The sequence below is a fragment of the Homalodisca vitripennis genome, chromosome 1, assembly GCF_021130785.1.
Source record: "Homalodisca vitripennis isolate AUS2020 chromosome 1, UT_GWSS_2.1, whole genome shotgun sequence".
Taxonomy (NCBI): Eukaryota; Metazoa; Arthropoda; class Insecta; order Hemiptera; family Cicadellidae; genus Homalodisca; species Homalodisca vitripennis.
This window is the reverse complement of record NC_060207.1, coordinates 94,233,459-94,248,494: the sequence shown is the minus strand read 5'-3', so window position 1 is coordinate 94,248,494 and position 15,036 is coordinate 94,233,459.

Here is a 15,036-nt window from a genome sequence, read left to right as displayed (position 1 = left end):
AAAATATAGCTTATTTCTTCACAAGCTTCACAGCCCAAAATTATGGCGAGTAGTATCTTTTGCTGTATCATTTTTCTTTTCAAAACCTATCTGAAAGTAGTAGTACGAATAGCGCATTTTAAATACATCTACAAAAAAAGTAATATTTTTGTCTAAAACCGAAAATTTGTATACCTTGATGAATGTTTTATAAATGAATAAAGTGGGATCAATAGAAAAACACAAACTTAAGCAATAGGACCTAGACTATTTTAAAGGTTTAGTTCTAAGACATCATAACAAACAGCCAGTAATGTACTGCACGTCTTAAAACGAAAAATTCAGAAGGCGTTTTCGAAATACATTTGGGTTTAAAGAGCGTATAAAAATGTAGATATGAATGATACCAATTAGATAATGTTCTGTAGAGATCCAGCTTATAAGACTTCATACTTGTGTCGAGTTTATCCTAGACGATGGTGAGTTTAATAGGTATTGTTTCGATTTAGGAGAAAGCAGTACACGGGAGAATTTATATTTAAAATCTTTATAAATCTAATCCAGAAGTGAGTAGTTTAACTATACTGCAGAAAATAAGCTAACTGCAAGATACAATGAAACAAAAATATATTGGTTAGTGTCAGAAAGTACTGCTAGCATTGGCAATACTCAAAATCGCATGTAAAATGTGTTAATTCAGTACATTAACAGAAGTATGATCCTATTTTGTTCAACATAATTATGTGATAATGTATAAGTAAAAATAAATACTAATAGTAAAGAAATAAAGGGCCTCTACTCTTTTAGCGCCTCCTTTCAAAACACGCGATGCGGTAATCCTCACAGGAACTCTGGACGGTTGCAGGACCAGATGAAACCCTTGCTGCGAAGGCGCCCAGATGGCCTTTCACACGTTGAGAATAAGTGACAGTAATTTATGCCTCGAAGTGCCCTCCTCGCAGGACTCTTCTCCGTGACCAAGCGCTCGTCTGGAGGATACGGCTCCAGCAACCCACACTTCTCTTATCATCAACATCTCAATCCTTCTGGACAAGTAATCTTTGTTCGTGTTCGGGACGATATCATGATATCCCACATGTTCTTTTCTCTGACAGCTAATTAGCGTTATATTAGTAGGGAAGAGGGCGCTCTCCATTCCACAAACTGTAGGAATTAAATTATAGAATGCTTTGTCAACGATATACTTTCATAACAACTGAAGTATTGAATAAAATATGTGATTACTAATTTTAAAAAACAAATAAAAGCAACAACATTGTTTTAAATAAACTATTTCTACCCAAACCCTACATAAGAATAGACACCTCAGATTGGTCAGCGTGTCGGATAGTGATGTCATATGTAGAAATGATATCAGAGAGCTCAAACTCGTACATGTAATCATTTTGTCAGAACTCATTTTACCTTCATTATAATTCAGTTAATACTGATATTATAATTTTCTGCTAAGCTATATTCAAAGAAGAGTGTCGATCATATGAGATTGGAGCAAGTAGATAGAATTACAACTTTGTAAGGGTTACTACGGAGACGGCGATAGGTACATATAAGTATTTTTTTGGTAAATCCAACTCATTATGTCATTTCTCCTTTAGTCAATATGTTTCAATCATTTTGAACAAATGATTGTGCCATCACCACTGGAAGTAAGGTGATAATGACACACAAATATACATAGGGAAAGGATCAGTACCAGTACGGTGTACACATCTCGTCTGTCGGTTGATTGTTAACATAGGAAATTAAAATTCTATTATGAGAACATAAATGATAACTGACACAACATATACTATATTATACTGTTTCACTGTGTAAATTGACTGAGATTTTAAAAATTACGAGATAACATCAATGAATTTGTTTAAAGATGAAAGTTTAGTGGCAAAGTGTTATTGGCGCACATTGTAAAACTGTAAAATGCTATTATCGCTCTGGAGTTGAATCCAATTCATAGCCTGTCAGTGCATTCATAAAATACTGTTCAGTCAGGATTAATCCGTTTAAAATTAGGGGACATATACAGATTTGTGCTCAATACTAGAAGCCCCAGACGAATGTATGAACATATAATAATTTATTTCCACAATTAAAAATGTTAGATCCTAGTTATTTGTTGTAGAAGTAATTAAACTACAATTATACAGTTTGATATGGTCCTAAAGAGTGTTATTTATTATTGTAAAATGTTTTATAACAAATGGTTATTGCTATTTAAACCTCTCTATTGGAAAGAGGTATACATTTAAAGCGTACAACAGGAAAAATAGTAAATTAGAATATTTGATTAGCTAGAGGACGAAGTTAAAACAATTTATTTTATACAATTCAGAATAATACTTGAAAAATAAAGGACGGGGTAACACATCTAAATAATATTTATATCTGATAATCCGAATGGGTGGTCTAATAAAACCAAAACATTCTTAATATTTTCGGCTATTGCAATACAATATTTACTATTTTATTAAGTTTTAGTCAAATGATGATTTGTTTTAAGTGGTAAGAATATTTATAGTGTTTCAAATTGTCTGAATTCACACCTACCTATGGCATGTTTGATGTTCTGAGGACTTCTTTGATATTCAATTTAAAATTACTGGAAAGTTTTGTATTTCTTTTACTAAAATAGTTGTGTTACAATACGAAGAGCATTTCCTTCAATGATGTTTCTCAGCGGAAACCGTTCCTTTGTTTAAACTGCTGATTTTTCCAACAAAGAACAACACAACTGACGCACAATTCGGAATGAAAATATTTTGGTACCAGCACGATGGAGCGACTGCTTTTTTTTCGTACACGGCATCTGCTTCACGAATATTCCAGGGAAATTTCATTTCACGTTTTTATGACACCGTCCGATTTCATAATCTGCCTGTTCATGAGTTTTTTATGTCTGGTTGTAAAACTACATTATGACCAAAGGTTTTGTTACAAAATCTTACTTTATTTTCGATAAAAAAACTGCTCAAGAAATTAAGTTGCTTCAATACCAATGTCCATGGTACACGAGTAAGTGTTCAGAAGAGATTAGACACGTTCGTGAAAATCGTAAAAATTCGTGATGTATGTGCCATAAATGAAACTTTCAAGCATATTTAAATAATTTATAAATACTATTTCCTGTAACGTCTACTTATTTGAAAACCCGCCAAGGTTTATTGGACCACCTTGTACATAGAAATGAACTTTAACGACTGCTACTTTATTCATTTTTATATTAAACCTTAAAGCTTACACCGCAATAAATGAACTGCACCTCCTAGTGGTTAATCTTCCGTGTCCAATCACCAATACATTAAATATTTTCTGCTTTCTTGTACGTTAATGTGATAGCAGTGTGATATAAACATCTTGCATACTCATGATTAGTTTAGACATCAGATGAAGTCAGTCCTTCACAAGAGCTCGCAAATTGAGGAACCTTAAGAGTATAAAATGGAACCTGAATAAGTTTACTGAATAATTAAGTAAGCCAAATCTCTATACAAATAGGTAAGTATTTTCTAGTAATTGCCATATAAACTTGGAGCCCATGTAACCGACACCTGACATAGCGACGATCGTGAGGGCGCCATTATCAAGCCACCACCACGAGCCGATCTTACAGTCAGATACCAGCGTTATTAACGGTCCAAAAAACTATGTTACCAAAAACGGCAGTAGCCCAATATCTAACTAGTATACAACCGTCTACGGCAAATCGCGATAACACCCTAAGTTGGCAGCGTCGCGTCCGATTACTGCTCTATCGAAACTGTGAAATCACAAAACAGTGAGCTGTGGGTTCCGAACTGACTCCAACTATGGATGTATTCTGTGAAATATCTGTGCTCGCTAATACGGTTCGACAGAGGTGACCCCTCATTAGGAAATTAAGATAATCACGTGACGTAAGTGTACTGGTAGAGTAAGTAGTCTGAGAGGCGCGAGACAATTCGCATGATATAAGGACACAATTCACCGTTCCGTGAAGATGCAGAATTTAAGGAAGAAATCGATCGACATGTGTTATTAAATTCAAATTAGTTCTCGCACCCCAGGACTACAGCCATTACTCCCGTAAAATATAATCTGTTTCGCGACTGTTCAAAAAATAAACTACGAAGACTTAACAAAAAATACATTGCTTTATATATATACTTCTATGTTATTCCTGTCAAGGTTTTAAAGTGGGTAATTCTTCTACACGTCGACAGTAGTCAATGCACCAGTTTCGTGGTGTGTTCAGTTCCGGAAACTTGAATCTGTTATTTTCTGGCATGAACAACTTAAAAATGACAATGAAATAAAAACAAAGAATGATTATTATTAATGTTTTTAACTCAAGTCAATACGAAAATTACAGAACGCAACATATTAGAACCATTAACTAAACAAACATCGCCAACCGGATCCTGAGGAACTACGATGTTATAATAAAACAGGCATAATAATAGGTTTATAGTTAATGGTTACCCAAAACTGTAAATAAAACTTAAAAATACGAAAATCAAAAAGTAAAAAACATAAATGAAATTAGTAAAAATAAAAAAATGAAATGAATTCGTAACATTTAACAAAAAGGAAAATTAAATCGTACGCCCGCATTAAATCGTACAAGGAGTATAAATAATACGTGTCACGAGACTAACACAAAGATATACCATAGCCTCCATGTATAGTGCCGATGGAAGATAAAATAATGTTATATTCAATGGAGAGTGTAAAAGTTTTATAATAAAGAGTGTAGGTATGTACACGTGTCACGAGATTAACACAAGGATATACCATTGCCTACATATATTGTCGATGGAAGATAAAATAATGTTATATTCAATGGAGAGTGTAAAAGTTTTATAATAAAGAGTGTAGGTATGTACACGTGTCACGATATTAACACAAGGATATACCATTGCCTACATATATTGTCGATCGAAGATAAAATAATGTTATATTCAATGGAGAGTGTAAAAGTTTTATAATAAAGAGTGTAGGTATGTACACGTGTCACGAGACTAACACAAGGATATACCATTGCCTACATATAGTGTCAATGGATGATAAAAAAATCATAGTTACTGAACTGTGTAAAGATTTTATAATACAGAATGTAGGTATGTACACGTATCACGAGACTAACACAAAGATATACCATTGCCTACATATAGTGTGAATGGATGATAAAAAATCATAGTTACTGAACTGTGTAAAGATTTTATAATACAGAATGTAGGTATGTACACGTATCACGAGGCTAACACAAAGATATACCATTGCCTACATATAGTGTGACTGGATGATAAAAATGTCATAGTTACTGGACAGTGTAAAGTTTTTATAATACAGAATGTAGGTATGTACACGTATCACGAGGCTAACACAAAGATATACCATTGCCTACATATAGTGTGAATGGATGATAAAAATGTCATAGTTACTGGACAGTGTAAAGTTTTTTATAATATAGAGAGTGTAGGTATGTACACGTATCACGAGGCTAACACAAAGACATACCATTGCCTACATATAGTGTGAATGGATGATAAAAAATCATAGTTACTGAACTGTGTAAAGATTTTATAATACAGAATGTAGGTATGTACACGTATCACGAGGCTAACACAAAGATATACCATTGCCTACATATAGTGTGACTGGATGATAAAAAATCATAGTTACTGAACTGTGTAAAGGTTTTATAATACAGAATGTAGGTATGTACACGTATCACGAGGCTAACACAAAGATATACCATTGCCTACATATAGTGTGACTGGATGACAAAAAATCATAGTTACTGAACTGTGTAAAGATTTTATAATACAGAATGTAGGTATGTACACGTATCACGAGACTAACACAAAGATATACCATTGCCTACATATAGTGTGAATGGATGATAAAAAATCATAGTTACTGAACTGTGTAAAGATTTTATAATACAGAATGTAGGTATGTACACGTATCACGAGGCTAACACAAAGATATACCATTGCCTACATATAGTGTGACTGGATGATAAAAAATCATAGTTACTGAACTGTGTAAAGATTTTATAATACAGAATGTAGGTATGTACACGTATCACGAGGCTAACACAAAGATATACCATTGCCTACATATAGTGTGAATGGATGATAAAAATGTCATAGTTACTGGACAGTGTAAAGTTTTTATAATATAGAGAGTGTAGGTATGTACACGTATCACGAGGCTAACACAAAGACATACCATTGCCTACATATAGTGGGAATGGATGATAAAAAATCATAGTTATTGAACTGTGTAAAGATTTTATAATACAGAATGTAGGTATGTACACGTATCACGAGGCTAACACAAAGATATACCATTGCCTACATATAGTGTGACTGGATGATAAAAAATCATAGTTACTGAACTGTGTAAAGGTTTTATAATACAGAATGTAGGTATGTACACGTATCACGAGGCTAACACAAAGATATACCATTGCCTACATATAGTGTGACTGGATGATAAAAAATCATAGTTACTGAACTGTGTAAAGGTTTTATAATACAGAATGTAGGTATGTACACGTATCACGAGGCTAACACAAAGATATACCATTGCCTACATATAGTGTGAATGGATGATAAAAATGTCATAGTTACTGGACAGTGTAAAGTTTTTATAATATAGAGAGTTTAGGTATGTACACGTATCACGAGGCTAACACAAAGATATACCATTGCCTACATATAGTGTGAATGGATGATAAAAAATCATTGTTACTGAACTGTGTAAAGGTTTTATAATACAGAATGTAGGTATGTACACGTATCACGAGGCTAACACAAAGATATAACATTGCCTACATATAGTGTGAATTGATGATAAAAAATCATTGTTACTGAACTGTGTAAAGGTTTTATAATACAGAATGTAGGTACGTACACGTGTCACGAGGCTAACACAAGGATATACCACTACATGTAGTGTGAATGGATGATAAAAATGTCATAGTTACTGGACAGTGTACAGTTTTTATAATACAGAGAGTGTAGGTATGTACACGTGTCACTAGGCTAACACAAGGATATACCATTGCCTACATATAGTGTGAATGGATGATAAAAATGTCATAGTTACTGGACAGTGTAAAGGTTTTATAATACAGAATGTAGGTATGTACACGTATCACGAGGCTAACACAAAGATATAACATTGCCTACATATAGTGTGAATTGATGATAAAAAATCATTGTTACTGAACTGTGTAAAGGTTTTATAATACAGAATGTAGGTACGTACACGTGTCACGAGGCTAACACAAGGATATACCACTACATGTAGTGTGAATGGATGATAAAAAATCATAGTTACTGAACTGTGTAAAGGTTTTATAATACAGAATGTAGGTATGTACACGTGTCACTAGGCTAACACAAGGATATACCATTGCCTACATATAGTGTGAATGGATGATAAAAATGTCATAGTTACTGGACAGTGTACAGTTTTTATAATACAGAGAGTGTAGGTATGTACACGTGTCACTAGGCTAACACAAGGATATACCATTGCCTACATATAGTGTCGATGAGCGATAACATAGTGTCTTAGTCATTGGACAGTGAACAAGGTTCCTACACTGTCCAGATTGTCACTTTGTGTAATAGGAATATTGAGTAGTAGATCTGCCCACCACTGGTTTTCCTTTTAAAGATCTGCTATTTCTTTATACACTACAATACATGCAAAAATATATCGATATGTATAGGAATACTTTAATAATTTTGATTAAGTTATATTGTTATGTTAAGAGACATTGTTGAATTCTGGATTTGTATACCCAGAATTATAATATTGAGCAAACAAAGTAATAAATGCAATTTAAACGTGTATCTGATTTATTATATTTTTCTTTTTGAAGAATACCCAAATATTCAAATGTGTACAATTAACTTCAATTGGCTTAGAATAACTTTTAAAATATATCTTCCCTTAGATTCCACAAGGAACACTGTAGCGTTTGAAATAGTGATGATAGGAAAATTATGATTTCGAACGATATGACGGCCAGACGAAAACGGCTAAGATACAAGATACAAAGATGTGAGTTCTCCGAACATGTGCATATGTCTGAATTAATTTTTATGTAGGCCTACTGTCGTCTTATAAAATCATCTAGTTCTTGGTCTTGCAGGCGTTAAGCATGCTACTACTCTGTTGCTTTAAAGAATGAAAGTAATTTGTCCCAAATGACTTAAAACAATGAAAAATAACTCAACGGAAACCCGATTGCATCATTGAACAAGTACTAATCCAGCTGTTACCAACCAAAGTACTGGATATGTGGTGATTGGCTACTTTAGTCTCTTGTATAGTAATCATTGAGTGATGTTAAAGAACATAATCATTATTTAGTTCAGTATGATCTCTAACTTATAAATAAGAAATGTCTACATAAATAATATCTCAACATTTAGCATTTAGAGTCAAATTTCACTTCAATCCTATTAATTAGGCTAGTACCAAATTAATATACATTCCACATTAAAAAATACATTTAAATTTACATTACAATAATACGTTTTAATTTAACTACCCCAATTTGTGTTATGAAAATGATACATATGCATTATGCAAATCAGTCGTTTAAAATTCTGTGATTGATAAGCGCGACTTAGTCTCTATACAATTTAAATAACAACAGAGCTGACTAGTCCACGTTTGATATGAGAAGGAATTTCTGGAATTGAAATACCCATTACGATATACAGCTGATCTTCAATAATTAGTGTGCGCACTCTGGGGAGAACCGGATGGAGTTTTTGCTTCTAGCTCCTTTAGTAGTTGCATCCGATTTGATAGCCTTCACTGACAGTTTTTATTGGTTTGAGTTCGCTTTTATAGTGATGGGCCTAGCGCGGCGCACTTTTTAGGAATAAAATTGATAAGACAAGTAATGGTTCTGGCGGACTATTACTGCACTACAAACGCTCATAACACACACAGAGTACGGTAAGTTGGCGGCGCGGCAAGCATCACACACGTCGCGCCAGTTTTATTGCACCACCTCGTATATTCACATCTGTCATTTGTGTCATTGATCCTCCGACTGGCATCACATGCAAGAATACATTTTTATTGTAAAAAAACTGCTTTAGAGATACAAACTTTTAACACAAGTTAAATCGATGAAAAAATAATACTGTATTAACGTAAACAAACAGTGAAACAGGAAAAACTAGCGTTTCAGCAGCAACAGTATAATTATATAAGTATAGTATAATTTTATATATATATTTCCTATCTCTCTAGTTATCATCCTCTATTGCTCTGTCTTTCATCGTTTTCCTGACACATCCGTAATAAATAAAGTTGAATTTAGAGGCCCAAACCATGGAGAAAACAATATGTTTATTTTTTTTCTATTCAGTCATTTTAAATTTCTACATTACATTCTACATGAACACTACATTAACATTAAAAGTTCAATATAACGTTAAGGAATTCCCAGATGATTTTTGTAAATAATAACATGAAATCAAATAAAACTATGTAACGTTAAATTTATCAGAATTTTGTTTTTTATCGAACACGGGTTTACCCTTCGAAATTCGCTCTGCATAAATGGAAATTTAATATACAATATTTATCTTATGGTATTCAAATAGTCCTATTATCCATATTTTTATTTTGCGATGCCAATGTCCGAAGACTTCTTGTCATAGTGTTGTCAGTTTCTGGTCCTATTTAGTGTAATGATAGGCGATATAATAAGCTGCTATAGTTCCCGCCCAATGACTATGATTAGACAGGAGATGTTAGAGAACGATGCTCGTGTTTTTTGTTTCCCGGCGCTGCGTGGTTGATTGCGAGATAACATGTTTTAATCTAAAAATAAGGATTGTTTCGGATAACTATTGGTAAATAAAGGATACTTACTGATATATAAAACCAACATCCAAGAAAATTGTTGGATATTGTCCCGCACAGATTGTTGATAGAATTATATCAATCAAAAATACAGATAGAAACCTAAAATATTGATTAAGAATCAAACCTCAAGCACTTAAGTCGCGCAGGCCACTAATTCAAACGACCGTGTTTAAAATAAATGCAAGAAAAGTATATTCAAGGAATTAACACTACGCAAACCATACACTAAGGTACAATATTTAATCGTCCTTTTTTCCGCAGAAAACCGCTTCCACCCGCCGCGCCGCAACGAGATTCGCGAGAATCGGTTTATAATTGACTAGAAATTGATTTATTAAAGGAAATTACTTTTCAACAACCGTCATACAACGAGGAGTGATGGGGTAACGAGCTCGAGCTGACGTGGCTGCCACGAGATTGATTGGCTGAAGATTGATTCATTAGGAATGATAAATATCAGTAGGAATTGTCTTGTCACAGGTTTTGGCCGATCAAGGTCGATTCAGTCTTTTTTACATAAGTAAGATTTTTACATGGCCCACGCCTACAGCATTCGTCAAATACGGGTCTATTAAACACGGGGAAATATGAGCTTTGGCCCATCGACAGCACCTGAGGTGATGCCCTGCACGTTATCAATTATATTATAAATTGTACTGACGTTATCAAAACTAGTTAATTGCACCTGAGGATATCATATCTATTAATCGCACAACGACCAGTAATCAAATATAATCTAAGATAATGTACAAGACAGCTCAGACTTTGTACTCAGATTCTGACAGTTTATTAAAGGAATGTTACGAAATAAAATTACGCAACAATATGGCAGTTTAAACATTATCGAGATATTGCCATAAAATATACTCATGTTACCAACTTCAAACATGTCTGAATGAGAAGTGTCTTCATCAATCAAGAGTAATATTGGGAATTATTAAATTCTAGAATAGTGTTTACCACTTTGACCGTTCAACAATATATATCCGTTTGGAATATATCTAGGGGTATCAGAACTTAATTTATCCTGTATATATATATTTATTATATATATATATATATATATATATATATATATATATATATATAATTTTCAGTAAAGATTGAACCATAAAGAGTACTTACAATGCCGAGTCTCGAACCCGAACTCTCACTTGCCGACGAGCATGGACACTTACACTAAAATTCCCACCATCCTTCCTACACGGGTGACTTAAATTATTTTTTGCCATTGACTCACCACGTAATCTAAAAGCCAAAACTCATAGTGGTAAAAGTCTCATGGATTGCAGATTAGCAGGTTACTAACAAAATAAAATTTAATGTAGTTAATTAATAGTTAACATAGTTAAAATTTGATAAATACTATACGTATAAATTTGCGTATTGTTTATGTTATTTTGGTTTTTACAGGAATTGTGTATGACCTGGTATTGTTGCCAAAGGTAAAAGAAATGTGTCTAGGGTTAAAACTTTTGACACCCAGTACTAATCATAACTAGAGGAGAATTGTCTCTTTCTCTATTACGTAGAGTAATAGAACGTCGTTTACTACCACACAAAATGTGTGTTAACTAAAAACACGAAGAATTAAAAAAATCCCAGAAGAATTAACCAGTTACCACTGCGTGACGCTGTAATCTCTCCATCTCGGGTTCGAATATATCTGGAGGGTTAATAGCCACGACCGTACATGGTAGGCCGAGCCTCCCAGAGCGGGGTTCTATATGCAAATGTGAACCCATCACCAGCATCTGATCTTCCTGCATTAGACGCTGAAATTAGCTGTCACTGTTACTGAAATATCATTGCCGATGCGCTCGCAAATATGTGCAATAAATTAGTTCTCCTGATATACAGCCGTATTTCGAACTTGTACTTGAAATTACGGACTTGAAAGAATAAAGGCAAAAACGAACTAATGATGGGTTAAATACTATCAGGTACTTGGAACACCCTTCTGGAATGCGAAGTTTTGCAAAATTGTCATAAACATTTTCAAGAAATTCTGATGACGTAGCTGGAAAATGGTGGACTTCCCTATCGGGAATATAATGATATAATAAAATCGGGAATATCGGTGAAGCTTTATTAAAAGTGTAAGGTTGACTATTTTCGACATAAAAATGTATTAATATAAACTCCTGCTAGCCACAACAACCAAGGGAATTCTACTGTTATGTAAAATTGAAATTGTGGCTGTATAGGAGACTACCATTATTTGACTTATAATGCCATATTCCAATTTTTTGCCATCCAAAAGTCTCACATGACTAAACACTTTTACATATGCTCAATTTCATTAAAATTGGCGCTATAGATGCCATCTACGAGAGACGCTTTACATTAAACAAGTCTCAAATTAACCTCAATATGGTTAACTTACAAGTATCTGGGGAACTGTGACTCCCTCAAGAAAATAGAAGAATCAACTCTATTTTCTCAACGGTTGAAACTTTTCCTAGGTGCAATGTAGTTCAAGTGCGGAAGACGAAAAAAAAGAATTCACAATTTCATAAGAACAATTTCATGCAGAATTGTGGTACACCTTATAATCAGGGCCAAACCTGGAGATATAGATGATCTTAAATTATATAAAAGATGACAGAGAGAATGAAATAAGTTTTATTTATATAATTGTTTCTCATAAAATTGTTACATAAAAATGCATTATCATTACATTTGATAAAAAAATAAAAGTACATGATTCAACAAATCAATTAATAAATTTCACTCTTAGAAGCTATATCTCATATACATTATGCAAATAATTCATATCTCTCAACCAAGAGAATTTTTGGGGCTTAGTTACAAAATTATCTACATTAATTTTCCTATGTTAAACATACGTCATTCTTCGTGGAGGGGGGTAATCAAATAATATCTTGTTATATTTCATCCGTTTTCATTGAAGTAATCTTAAAGGTTATGATTTTATGACAATTTCTGTCCTTATAACAAATAAAAAATTTCCCAACCACAAATTTGAATGCACCATCTTAATCTAACGTCGACTCAGTGATTACTGCATGACCGCTTCAGCACAAAGTTGCCTCAGAGGTGCTGCCCTATAGGTCAGATTGAGGTCATAGACGATCCAGCCGTAAGACCGTTTACTGAACCCAGTATTTCTTTACAGGCAATCAATATGTGAAATACCACTATTACCGGATCGAAATCAACCTGTGCCGATATTACCAGTCCCAAAAGAGGTTTTCAGCTGCAGATTGGCACTTGCGACGGTAACGGCTTTCCAACCGGTGCACCACGATCGGCCTCGACCTCCGCGAGACCTTAATAATCTGAAGTACCTATGGAGTGGTGGTGGAGAACCCGAAGTGTCTGTAGGGTCCTCAAGTCGCCCGCGTGACTGGCACACCACCGTACAATAGTCGTAAACGAGATCGGAATGTCTCGTCGTGACGCAATATTGGCATTAGGAGATAACTTATGAATAGATCAAGGGCAGAGGATGCACAGTGACTCTCACTAATTACATCGAGTCATCTGGGTGTCGTAGACTACCTTACAATGGCAACAAACGAGAGCGGAATTTCTCAAAGTGATGCAATATTGGTATTTGGGTTCAATTGATGATTAGATAATGGGACAGAAGAGGCGATGGAACAGTCCATAATGATGTCGAGTCATGTCCGTGACTCGTAGACCACCTTACAATGGCGGCAAACGAGAGCAGAATGTCTCCTAGTGACGCAATATTGGGATTAGGCGATAGTTCGATCTAAACCAATATTTAAAGCCTCGGTTTGATCGAAACTTGAGTTTGCTAGTGTCGTTTGGTCCTCGTATACAGCAATACACATTGAACTTGCAGAACCAGTGCAAAAACGTGATATTATGAGATAATTAATGAATAGATCATGGGGAAAAGAGACACTGAACGTATCAATAATGATGTTGAGTCATCTGCGTGATTAGGAGATCAATTTATAATCGCGGCAAACATATGTATAATGTCTCGTAGTAACGCAATATTGGTATTGGACAAAAATTGATAAATAGATCAGAGGCAGAGGAGGCACTGAGATTGTCAATAATGACTTCGTGAGATCTGTGACCGACAAATAACAGCAAACCACCGACCAATAGCGATAAACGAGATCTAATTGTCGCGTAATAACGAAATATCTATAACTGCTGAATACCAATATTTCATCAGGACCAATTTTAGTAAACTACCATATAATAGTGGTATATGAGAACGTAATGTCTTGTGGTGACACAATTTGATATTCAGAGACAAATGGTAAATAGATTAGGAAGTGGACTGTCAATAATGACTACGAGTGACCTGCGTGACTGGCAAATTTCAGTAAACTACCGTACAATAGCGGAAAATGAGACCAGAACGTCTCGTGTTGATACAATATCGGTAGTGGAAGATAATAGATGAATAGATCAGGGGCAGAAGAGGCAGTGGAACTGTCACTAATGACCTCGGTCATTATCACATATTCACCCGGCGTTATATTGATTAGCGCTTCAATGTGGACAAACATTAATCATTCTTTTATTCTGCTGGATCTCGACATGAATGGCTCTCCTTGTACCAATTCCACGCTGTCTACTTCGGTCTCTGACTCCATCTCTACACCACGCCACACCGTTTCTCAGGACGTCTCGTCACCTTTTATTTGTTTCTCTCAGGGCCGGGTAGTGAAGCAAACTACATTCCTATTCAGGGCACGGAAAACGTACCCATGCGTTCTCTAGATACAACAATTCACCATTAATGAGGTTTTACCACTAGTTTGTCGATAGTGAGAATTGTGCAACCAGTGTCACTCTGCAAACGACGTGACGCGGTGGCTTAACGAAGACTCTTAATTATATCAACACATGACTGCATTGTGTGATTTCGAAGTTTTGAAATCCAAGTCTTCTTCTAAAATACATTTTAGATAATTCTATATGCCAATTAATGATAGTAGTAATGATATATATATATATATATATATATATATATATATATATATATATATGATATTAGTACGAATACAAATATTTAATTGAGATATTACTGGTGTTTAAATTACAAAGTAGAAAACTAATTACAAGTATAGAAAGCTAAGCATAGAGTTGAGCATCGATACACGGTATTGGTACTAAAACAAATATTTCCTGAAG